Genomic DNA, 9,337 nt, shown 5'->3' with positions numbered 1-9,337 from the left:
ATTTTGATTTTAATTGCATTAATTTAGTGGATTATAATTTGATATAAGTACATTAATTGTCTTCCATGCTAAAATTTTGGTTATTTCCTATATACAACCCATTTCCTGCTTTCACTGGAAGCCGAAGAGGGTTTTTCTATTTTTGTTTTTATTTTTACTGTTCCCCAAGGCTTTCTTCCTTGTGTTTTTCTTGGGTAGGCAACATCTTGCCATGAAATATTTGAGCCATGACTAAAGTAAATCCACATGCTACTTGTTAAATGAGTTTTTTTTTTAATGAAGTATTTGGTTAACATGTAACAAAGAGAATTTCTAATACATTACTCCACAGACTGATGTCTAGAATTATCATAGAGAAATATAATTCTAGAAACATATTTTATATTTATTATTTGATTTATCATATAGTGGATCTCAGGAGTTGGTGGTAACAGCCAATGAAATACTATGCTTTAGGAAGAAGGTAAATAATGTTATTTGAATGCATTTGCTAGTTTTGTGTTTTACATAAAATATTTTATTCTATTCTTTCAACTTTCATGAGTAATGAGGATGTTGGTGTTTATAGATGTTCAAAATCTTTGCCCAGGTCATATTAGTAAGTGGTAGTGCTCCTTTCCCCAACTGCTCAAACTGATTCTTTTCTGATTTTTGCAGAACCTGTGAATGATTTAAAATCATGAAACACCATGCTTTAGGAAGAAGGGAAATATTTTTTGAATGCATTTGCTAGTTTTGTATTTTGCATAAAATATTTTATGATGAAAAATTTCAGGACAGTTACAACAGGGGACTAAAGTCAGGCCCATCTGAATGCAGAACCACAGATGATTGCAGTGGTTATGCTCTCGTGAAGCTGGCCCTGCCTGTGAACTTTAAGATGTGGCACTAAAAGGCTGGAAATGGGTGACTTTCTCAAGGAAAAGTTGAGACTGACATACGAATGCAGGAGCTAAGGGGTCGAGAAGGTTGTGGGAACACGAGCTCACCAGCTTTAGAAATGTGTAGAAGTCCAGGGAAGCATTTAGACAGCAGCAGCTTAGAAGTCAACAGTTCAATGCACTTCATTTAAATCTAACAAAGACAAGTACCAAACCCACATTTGGGTTACACGTGTATTAGGACAATCTTTGGCTCCATTGTCTTTTGGAACAGCTTTAACACCTTTGCAATTCATATCGAGTCTTTGTCACATTTGCTATTCATCTTCTCCATCCTATATTAATATTGTCTTAGATCAGGCTGCCATACATAGCAAGGTACCATAGTCTAGGTGGCTTTAAATAACAGAAATTTAGTTCTCACAGTTCTGGAGGCTGAAATGTCTAAGATTAAGGTGTTGGTTAACTTGGATCCTGATGAAAACTCTATTCCTGCTTTATGGATGGCCACCTTCTTGCTCTATCATCATATGATCTTTCCTTTGTACATCATGCAGATGGGAGGAGAAACAGAGAGATAGAAGTAGAGAGAGGGGCACTTCTCTTCTTTTTACAAAGTCATCAATTCTATCCTATTAAGATCTACTCCTCATGACCTCATTTAATCTTGCTGCTGCTGCTGCTAAGTCGCTTCAGTTGTGTCCAACTCTGTGCAACCCCATAGATGGCAGCCTACCAGGCCCTACCGTCCCTGGGATTCTCCAGGCAAGAACACTGGAGCGGGTTGCCATTTCCTCCTCCAATGCATGAAAGTGAAAAGTGAAAGTGAAGTCGCTCCCCATTTAATCTTAGTTACCCCCTAAAAGCCTTATCACCAAATATGATTATATTGGAAGGGATGGTGGCTAGGGCTTCAACATCTAATATTTTTTGGCAGGGGACAAAATTCAGTCTATAGCAAGTTTAAATTTTAAAATTCCAAGTGATGAATTTCTTATTTATCCATATTCAACTTGATGTTTTTTTATTTGATCCATCTTTGTAACTGGCTGTCACAGTTTGGGCTTTTATTTCATAGAGTAGACACTTGCATAGCTGTATTGCCATCTCATGCCCCTACGCTTTTTAGGAAACCCTATCTTCATGTGGAAAAATTGATGGACTCCAAAATTTGCCCCCTCCACCAACCCTAATCTATGAAGATGGTAACAGGAATAAAGTGTCCTTTCATTTGTCTAGATTTACCTCATTGAAAGGCAGTTTGGACTATAATAGTGATATTTCCCTGTATCAGAATAATTGTCTATACAGCAGAAGAACTGGCTCTGATTCATCTATTGCAAGGAGTTGGCACTGGAAATCTGCTGTTCAGTTCTTGATGCTACACTTAGAGGTACATTGATTCACTGGTGTCTGGCCAATAGGGATGGTTGAGAAGGCGATGGCACCCCACTCAAGTACTTTTGCCTAGAAAATCCCATGGAAGGAGGAGCCTGGTGGGCTGCAGTCCATGGGATCACTAGGGTCGGACATGACTGAGCGACTTCACTTTCACTTTTCACTTTCATGCATTGGAGAAGGAAATGGCAACCCACTCTAGTGTTCATGCCTGGAGAATCCCAGGGACGGGGAAGCCTGGTGGGCTGCCGTCTATGGGGTCGCACAGAGTCGGACACGACTGAAGCGACTTAGCAGCAGCAGCAGTAGTTTTGGGAACATGATCCATGAGGAACAGTTGAAATTCTTAGGAGAAAAGAAGATGTGGGGGACATATATCTGATTTTAAATGTTTAAAGTCTTAGCATATGAAAGAGGAATTAGGGTGCCTTCAGAAGTCCCGAGTGCCTGCAGAAGTCAGAGCTAGTATTAATGGATAGATATGAGAGGAAGGCAAATTAGTTTATGAGGAAGAAACTTTAAACAACCAGAGCTGTGCAGAAAGGGTCAGGGGGGTGATTCCTCTGAATCATGAAATAGGAAGCTTTTCTTCATTGATAATATTCAATTGGGGAAGAATATTTTATACCAGGATCATTGTCAAAGACTGAATTTGTCCTAGGGCAGGGGAATTGTGTTTAAATAGTAGGGAATGGTTCTTAAATTGTGAAGCACCCTCCGGTGCTCTGAGAAGGCTGATCTTCTGTTATAAAGTGCTATGTCAGGACTTCCCTGGTGGTCCAGTGGTTAAGACTTTCCCTTTCAATGAAAGGGGTGTGGGTTCGATCCCTGGTTGGGGAGTTAGGATCCCACATACCTTGTGGCCAAAACATAAAACATAAGCAATATTGTAAAAAAAATCAATAAAGACTTTAAAAAATGGTTCACATGAAAATATTTAAAAAATAAAGTGCTGTGCCAAGAAATGAATACTGTCTGTATCAATTTTCTAGGCACACCATAACAAAGTATTTAAAACTAGGTGGTATCAAACAACAGAAATTTGTTGTTTCAAATTTCTACAGGTTAGAAGTTCAAAATCCAGATGGTGGCAGGGACAGACTCCTTCTGAAACCTATAGGGGAAAAAATCTTTCCTTGACTCTTCCTAGTTTCTGAATGCCATTATTCCTTGGCGTTCTTTGGCTTGCAGTTTCATTGCTTCAGTCTTTGCCTCTGTTGTCACATGACATTCCTCGTCTCATAATGATACCAGTCATGTTTGATTAGAGTTCATTCTAATGATTTCAACTTAACATCTACTAAGACCCTCTTTCTAGATAAGGTCATGTTGACCGGTACCAGGGCTTATGACTTCAACATATTCTTTTAGAGGACACATTTTAACCCTTAACAGCATCCCCAGAAGGCTGATACATTGCACTTTCATACTGGCTCTGTCCCTGCCATGCTCAATCATCTAAGCAAATCAATTTACCTCTTGGGACTTCAGTTATGCTTCTGTAAAATGAGAGCAATAACTTTCTCTGGCCAAACAACAGCGTCTGATGTGACTATGTAAAGTGTTGAAACATGGACATGTGTTCTAAGAAACCCTCATATATAGACATGTTTATTTTAACCCTCTTTTTATATGTGCATCTCTAATTGATAACTTTTTTTCCCTTGAGCATAATTAAGGAATGCAGTACTTAATCTCTAGCAGATATAAAAAATATCAAGAACACTAACTACAAAAGGCCAACAGGCAGGGTCTGCAATAAGAACATGAGAAACGGCACAGCGTTATTTTGTCTTGGAGGAATCTGAGAAAATGAACTAACTTAGTCAATATAGTCTTCCCAGTCCACATAAGGAAGAGGAAAACATGAGACCTGTTTTGGGAATTTATTCTAAAATTTATGATCAAATTTTTTCACCATGACAGTCACTATGTTCCCACAACATCCTATTCAAAGACTTTCTGGTGACCTAAATCTGTCATTTACTTTTAAAAGTCTGTATTTTCCATCCTGTCCTTGATTTCCAGGTACTCTTTGCACTCATTGTTGACTACCATAAGTGAAAATTTGGAGAGGTGGCAACATGCTTGCAGACAAAGGGGCTAAATGGTCTGGCATTTGAGGAAGGATTTAAAAGAAGCATTTCAGTCTGAAACCAAGCAAATTGGAAGAATGTGTTCTCAGTAGCTGAACGTAATGGATATGAACTGAAAATGGCAAAAAATAATCTTGAAGAAGAGCAAAGTTAAAGTACTCATACTTCCTGGTTTGAAAACTTATTACAAACCTACAGTAATCAAGACAGTGTGGTACTGGCATAAGGATAGATATAGAGATCAATGGAATAGATTTAAGAGTCCAGAAGTAAACTCTTACATTAATGACACATTTATTTTGAACAAATGTGCTAAGATAATTCACTGGAAGAAAGAGCAGTCTTTTTAACAAATGACACTGGGACAATGAAATATTCACATGTGAAAGAGTGAAATCGGGGCATCTACCTCACACCATATACAAACATGAACTCAAAATATTCATAGACTTAAACATAGGAACTACATCTAGAAAACTCTTAGAAGATAACATAGGAGTAAACCTTCATGACATTAATTTTAGAGAGTGGTTTCTTTGATATCACACCAAAAGGAAAGATATAAAAGAAAATAACAGCTAAATTGGACTTGGCCAAAATTAAAAAGTTTGTCCTGCAAATGATATAATCAAGAAAATAAAAAAAAAAAAACAACCTACAGAATGGGAGAAGATATTTGCAAATCATATGTCTGATAAGAGATTTGTATCCAGAATATTTAAAGAACACTGACAACCCAATACTATAAGGACAGATAACTCAATTAAAAAGTGGGCAAAGGATATTTAATAGACCTTTAGCCTAAGAAAACATACAAATGGCCAATGTGCACATGAGAAAATATTCAACATCATTAGTCAGTAGGGAAATGCCAATCAAAAGACTACAATGAAATACCTACAACTTCAAACTAATTAGGATTATTATAATTAAAAAGATGGAGAAGCAAGCTTAGTGAGATGAGTGTGTTAGAGAGATCTCTAAGCACTGATGGTCCAGGATAATTTCATCAGGCATGAGGATCTTAGACCAGAGAAAGATGAATGGAAAAAGAGGCCTCTAGCCAGCCTGCAGAGGCCAATGCAAATACCCAGAACACGAATCACTGATCAGACACTTTCCACATGCCTTGTGGCCCAATGAGGGGCCAGGGTCTCAGAAACCAGAGCATTCAGAGCCAGCTGATGAAGATGACGGTGCATTTACAGTAGATCATTGAAGAGCATAACATACAGCTGATACCCAAGCACTTGCAACAGAACCTGACACTGGAAGAGCAAAGGAACAATCCAGCCGTTCAGGAGCAGGAAGCTCTCTTGGACCACTTAATCTGTCAACTGGTCTACCTCCTACAGTCTGGGGCCATGGGTGGCCTGGAACTCCAACAAACTGTTTTGCCCTTTCCAGGACTCTAGGAGTGATGTCAGAGTTGGGCAACGAGCCCATCATCCAGGTAGCCCAACCTCCTAGTTCATCAACTGAGAGATTTTGAAGCTTCATTTGTCAGTCTTGACCTATCCAACCATAAGATTGACATCTCTGCCTTGTACCACTCCAGCTTCTAGGATGACAAGAGCTGCCATGGAGATGAATACCAGGAAGATGAGAATACTTTGGGCTTCATTAACCCTGGTACTGATAAGCATAAGCTGTGTACTGATCTGATGACTGAAATCTTAAGTCAGAGTGACGTGAACTGCATTGAGGAGATCGTGCTGCAATATCCCAATTAGAGAGGGCAATCATCTCTGAGAAAGAAGTGACCCCATTCCTGACCTACTACTGCGAGGCAAGTGCCCACCTTGATCCAGAAAACTTGGTTTTTCTAAATGGTTGTTGCTCTGTCTTTTCGATGCTGGCCACAGCTTTGTGTGATCCAATTAAGGCCTTTCTGACTCCTCACTCTCTTCTACGGTGGTTTCCTCTTCAGTTTCCAGCTGTGTGGGAAGGTTGAGCTGATGCTCCTTTCCAGCTCATTTTTTACAAGTTGGAGAAAGCCCTGCTTGAGGCTATGCTTATGGAGAATAAGCATAATTAATTCTCAGAATCCTTTGGATGACTTCTACTCCCTGGACTCACTGAAGGAATACTTGGAATTTGCCAAGAGATACAACCTACATGTCATCATAGATGAGATTTACATGCTGTCTGTGTTGGATGAACATGAAAACGTTCTGGGCATAGAAAGTTTTTCTGACCTTAACAACACCCTTGTGATCAATCAGTCAGCACCAATAAGGATTTCAGCATCTCTCGCTTTGGCTTGGATGCTCTGTATACCCACAACAAGGAGGTGGGCTCAGCCATGAGCTCTGCAGCATTTCTGGCATCACCCAGGACAAGCCATGTTGGCTGCTCCAGCACAGGAAACAAATTGAAAAAGTGTATCTGCTCACTAACTCTCACAGGTGCATTATCAACAAGTGCAGGTGTTGAAGATCCCCCTTCTCAACTGTGGCTCTGGCCTCTATGTCTGAGTCAACTTGGAACACATCCTGGACCTGTATGCATGTGAGGAAGAGCTGCTCCTCCATTGCTGTTTCCTGAACAGCATGCTGATGTCCCATGGTGAAATCTACAAGTATAAGGTGCCTAGAATTTTCCACCTAATCATGGTGGATAAACTCATCTGCTAAAACACACCATGCCTCATTTCTATCAGGTGCCTCTATGGAGCAGAAGCAGGATTTGATAGTGAAGTGGCTGGAGGATGTGCAGAGGGAGTGAGTAAGCTCTCTTTCTCCCAGTCAGTCACTCCAGCCAATCACATGCTCAGGGAGGCTTGTTATCAGCTTCTGGTCTAGAACACTGGGGCACTGAGCTAAACTGGTGCTGCGGCTGAGCAAAGAGTGGGCTCCTCCAGGAAGGGGCTCACGTGACTCAGTCATCAACCTCCTTCAGCTGAGCATCTGTCATTTTTGGAAGCTTTGCATCCTTTCATTATTTACTAGCTATTGCATGTGCAAAACATTTTTATGGGGTTGGAATGGGAAAGCCTACAGGAATAAAGGGAACTCCTTGGGGCCCTGTTTAATTGGGTTTATTTTTGTCTTTGATGTCTTCTAAATTCCATATTCTTTTGAATTCCAGGCCTGTTCTTTTTCTTGTTGATATTTTTCATAATCACCTTTGGAAGTTAGATGAATTTTTGTCCTTTTAAAAATTCTAAGGGAGATTACATGTGATGAATGCTGCCAGGGGCAGGCCAGAAAGGAAGGGAAAAAATGACCCCTAACTGATGGAATATATTCCAGGCATTAGAGGCACTGTCCCATAGGATCCTGACAAGATCACACTGTCCTTGCCCATGAGTGATTGAATGGCAGGGTGTAGGCAGAATTCCAGAAGTTCCTCCTACTTCTTTTTCAAAAGGCTTTTAAAATGAATCTCTTGTGACAAGTCTGGGGTCTTTCATTTCCATCTCTGGTGTTTCCAGCTATTTTAATCACACCACTTGAGTGTCTCTGCAAAACTTTTGCATATCTGAGATTTAGTGTGAACACTGCTGCTATAAAATGAGTCGGGCGGGACCACCACCTTTTTATAGATGGTAATAAGGCTTTTAGAAACAACTGGAGGCTTTGGTCAGTCATTTGGGTTTGTGTTCATCCTCCCTTTTGAGTTTAGGTTTGGGGGTTCTTGTTCTTAAGTAATAATGCTCTTTTATAAAAAAAAATAAAAACTAAAAAAAAGAAGTGTACCAACAAATCCTGATTCTTCAATTTTTTTTTTTAAATACCAGATAGTGTTCTTTAGAAATTGACTACAGCTAATAAAAAGAGAAAGGGAATTCATTAGAAAGATGAGGGAGCTACTGTGACTAGACATGCTCTTCTTAGGGCCTCTGAAATAGCAGCTAATAGACAGTCTTATCAGGGTGCTGTCCCTAAGATGGGAGGGATGATACATTCCATGGAAGAGATAGACTGTTTCTGTCTCCTGTTCCACAGATTCAAATAATAGAGTGGAGGGGGGAAAAACACTGTCACATCTACAAGTATGGAATCTCCCTCCATTCTTTAGGTCTTTAATTTCTCTCAACAAGGCTTCGCTAGTTTTTGGTGTAAAAACCTTATACATATTTTGTTAAATTTATCATTCTATTATTCTTTTCACATTATTTTAAATGTCTTGTTAATTAATTCATCTTCTAATCATTTGTACACTGAAACAACTGATGTCTATAAAATGAATCTTGCACCTACCAAGAATGTTGACGACTCTGAGGTTTTACCATGGTGTTTTGTCTTGTGCCTGTGTTCAGTTGTCTCCAACTCTTCATGACCCCATGGACTGTAGCCCACTAGGTTCCTCTAGTCATGAAATTTTCCCTGCAAGAATATTGGAGTGGGTTGGCATTTACTTCTCCAGGGGGTCTACCCAACCCTGGAATTGAACCCATGTCTCTTGCATCTCCTGCATCCACAGGCAGATTATTTACCACTGTGCCACCTGGGGGACCTGAGGTTTTACCCTACTTGCAAACTCATAGATTTCTTGGATGTTGACAGAAGGCATGAGAAGCTTGGATCACAGACAAATGGCAACTTATTAACCACAGTAATAGCAGTAATCAGAGTATTAATTTGCTTCCTACAGGGCAGTGAGGAGGACCAAGGGATGTCTGCATGTGCAATGCGGTGGGTTGCAGGAGAGGGAATCCACATTTAGGGAACCTGATTCTTTTGTAATGGCCAGTAAGCCTGCCTAAAATTTGGCCCTGAGGGAGGCATTCTTTTTACTATACTGAAAAATTGTATTTGTAATTTTAGTTCAACAATCCTTGATTTACAGATAAGGATTGTGAGTCCAGGGAGGAAAATCAAGCTTTTACATCCATTTCTTTTCTCCTTATCCCCAATGTGCTTATTCTTGGTCAATTATTACCTCTTGTCTAGATTATTATCACAGATTCCCATATTCATACCAATGTTCCTAAAGTTCTTTAATTACTTAGTTAAA

General features: G+C 39.7%; 1 pseudogene; it reads left to right on the top strand.

Annotated features, from left to right (window-relative positions):
- Positions 1-5,795: 5,795 nt before the first annotated feature.
- LOC129633378 (probable inactive 1-aminocyclopropane-1-carboxylate synthase-like protein 2) lies at positions 5,796-7,011 on the top strand (annotated as a pseudogene).
- The last annotated feature ends 2,326 nt before the right edge of the window (positions 7,012-9,337 follow it).

Source organism: Bubalus kerabau, chromosome 18, assembly GCF_029407905.1.
Source record: "Bubalus kerabau isolate K-KA32 ecotype Philippines breed swamp buffalo chromosome 18, PCC_UOA_SB_1v2, whole genome shotgun sequence".
Lineage (NCBI taxonomy): Eukaryota > Metazoa > Chordata > Mammalia > Artiodactyla > Bovidae > Bubalus > Bubalus kerabau.
Note: the sequence above shows the minus strand (reverse complement) of the source record. Positions and strands in the feature narration are given on the sequence as shown.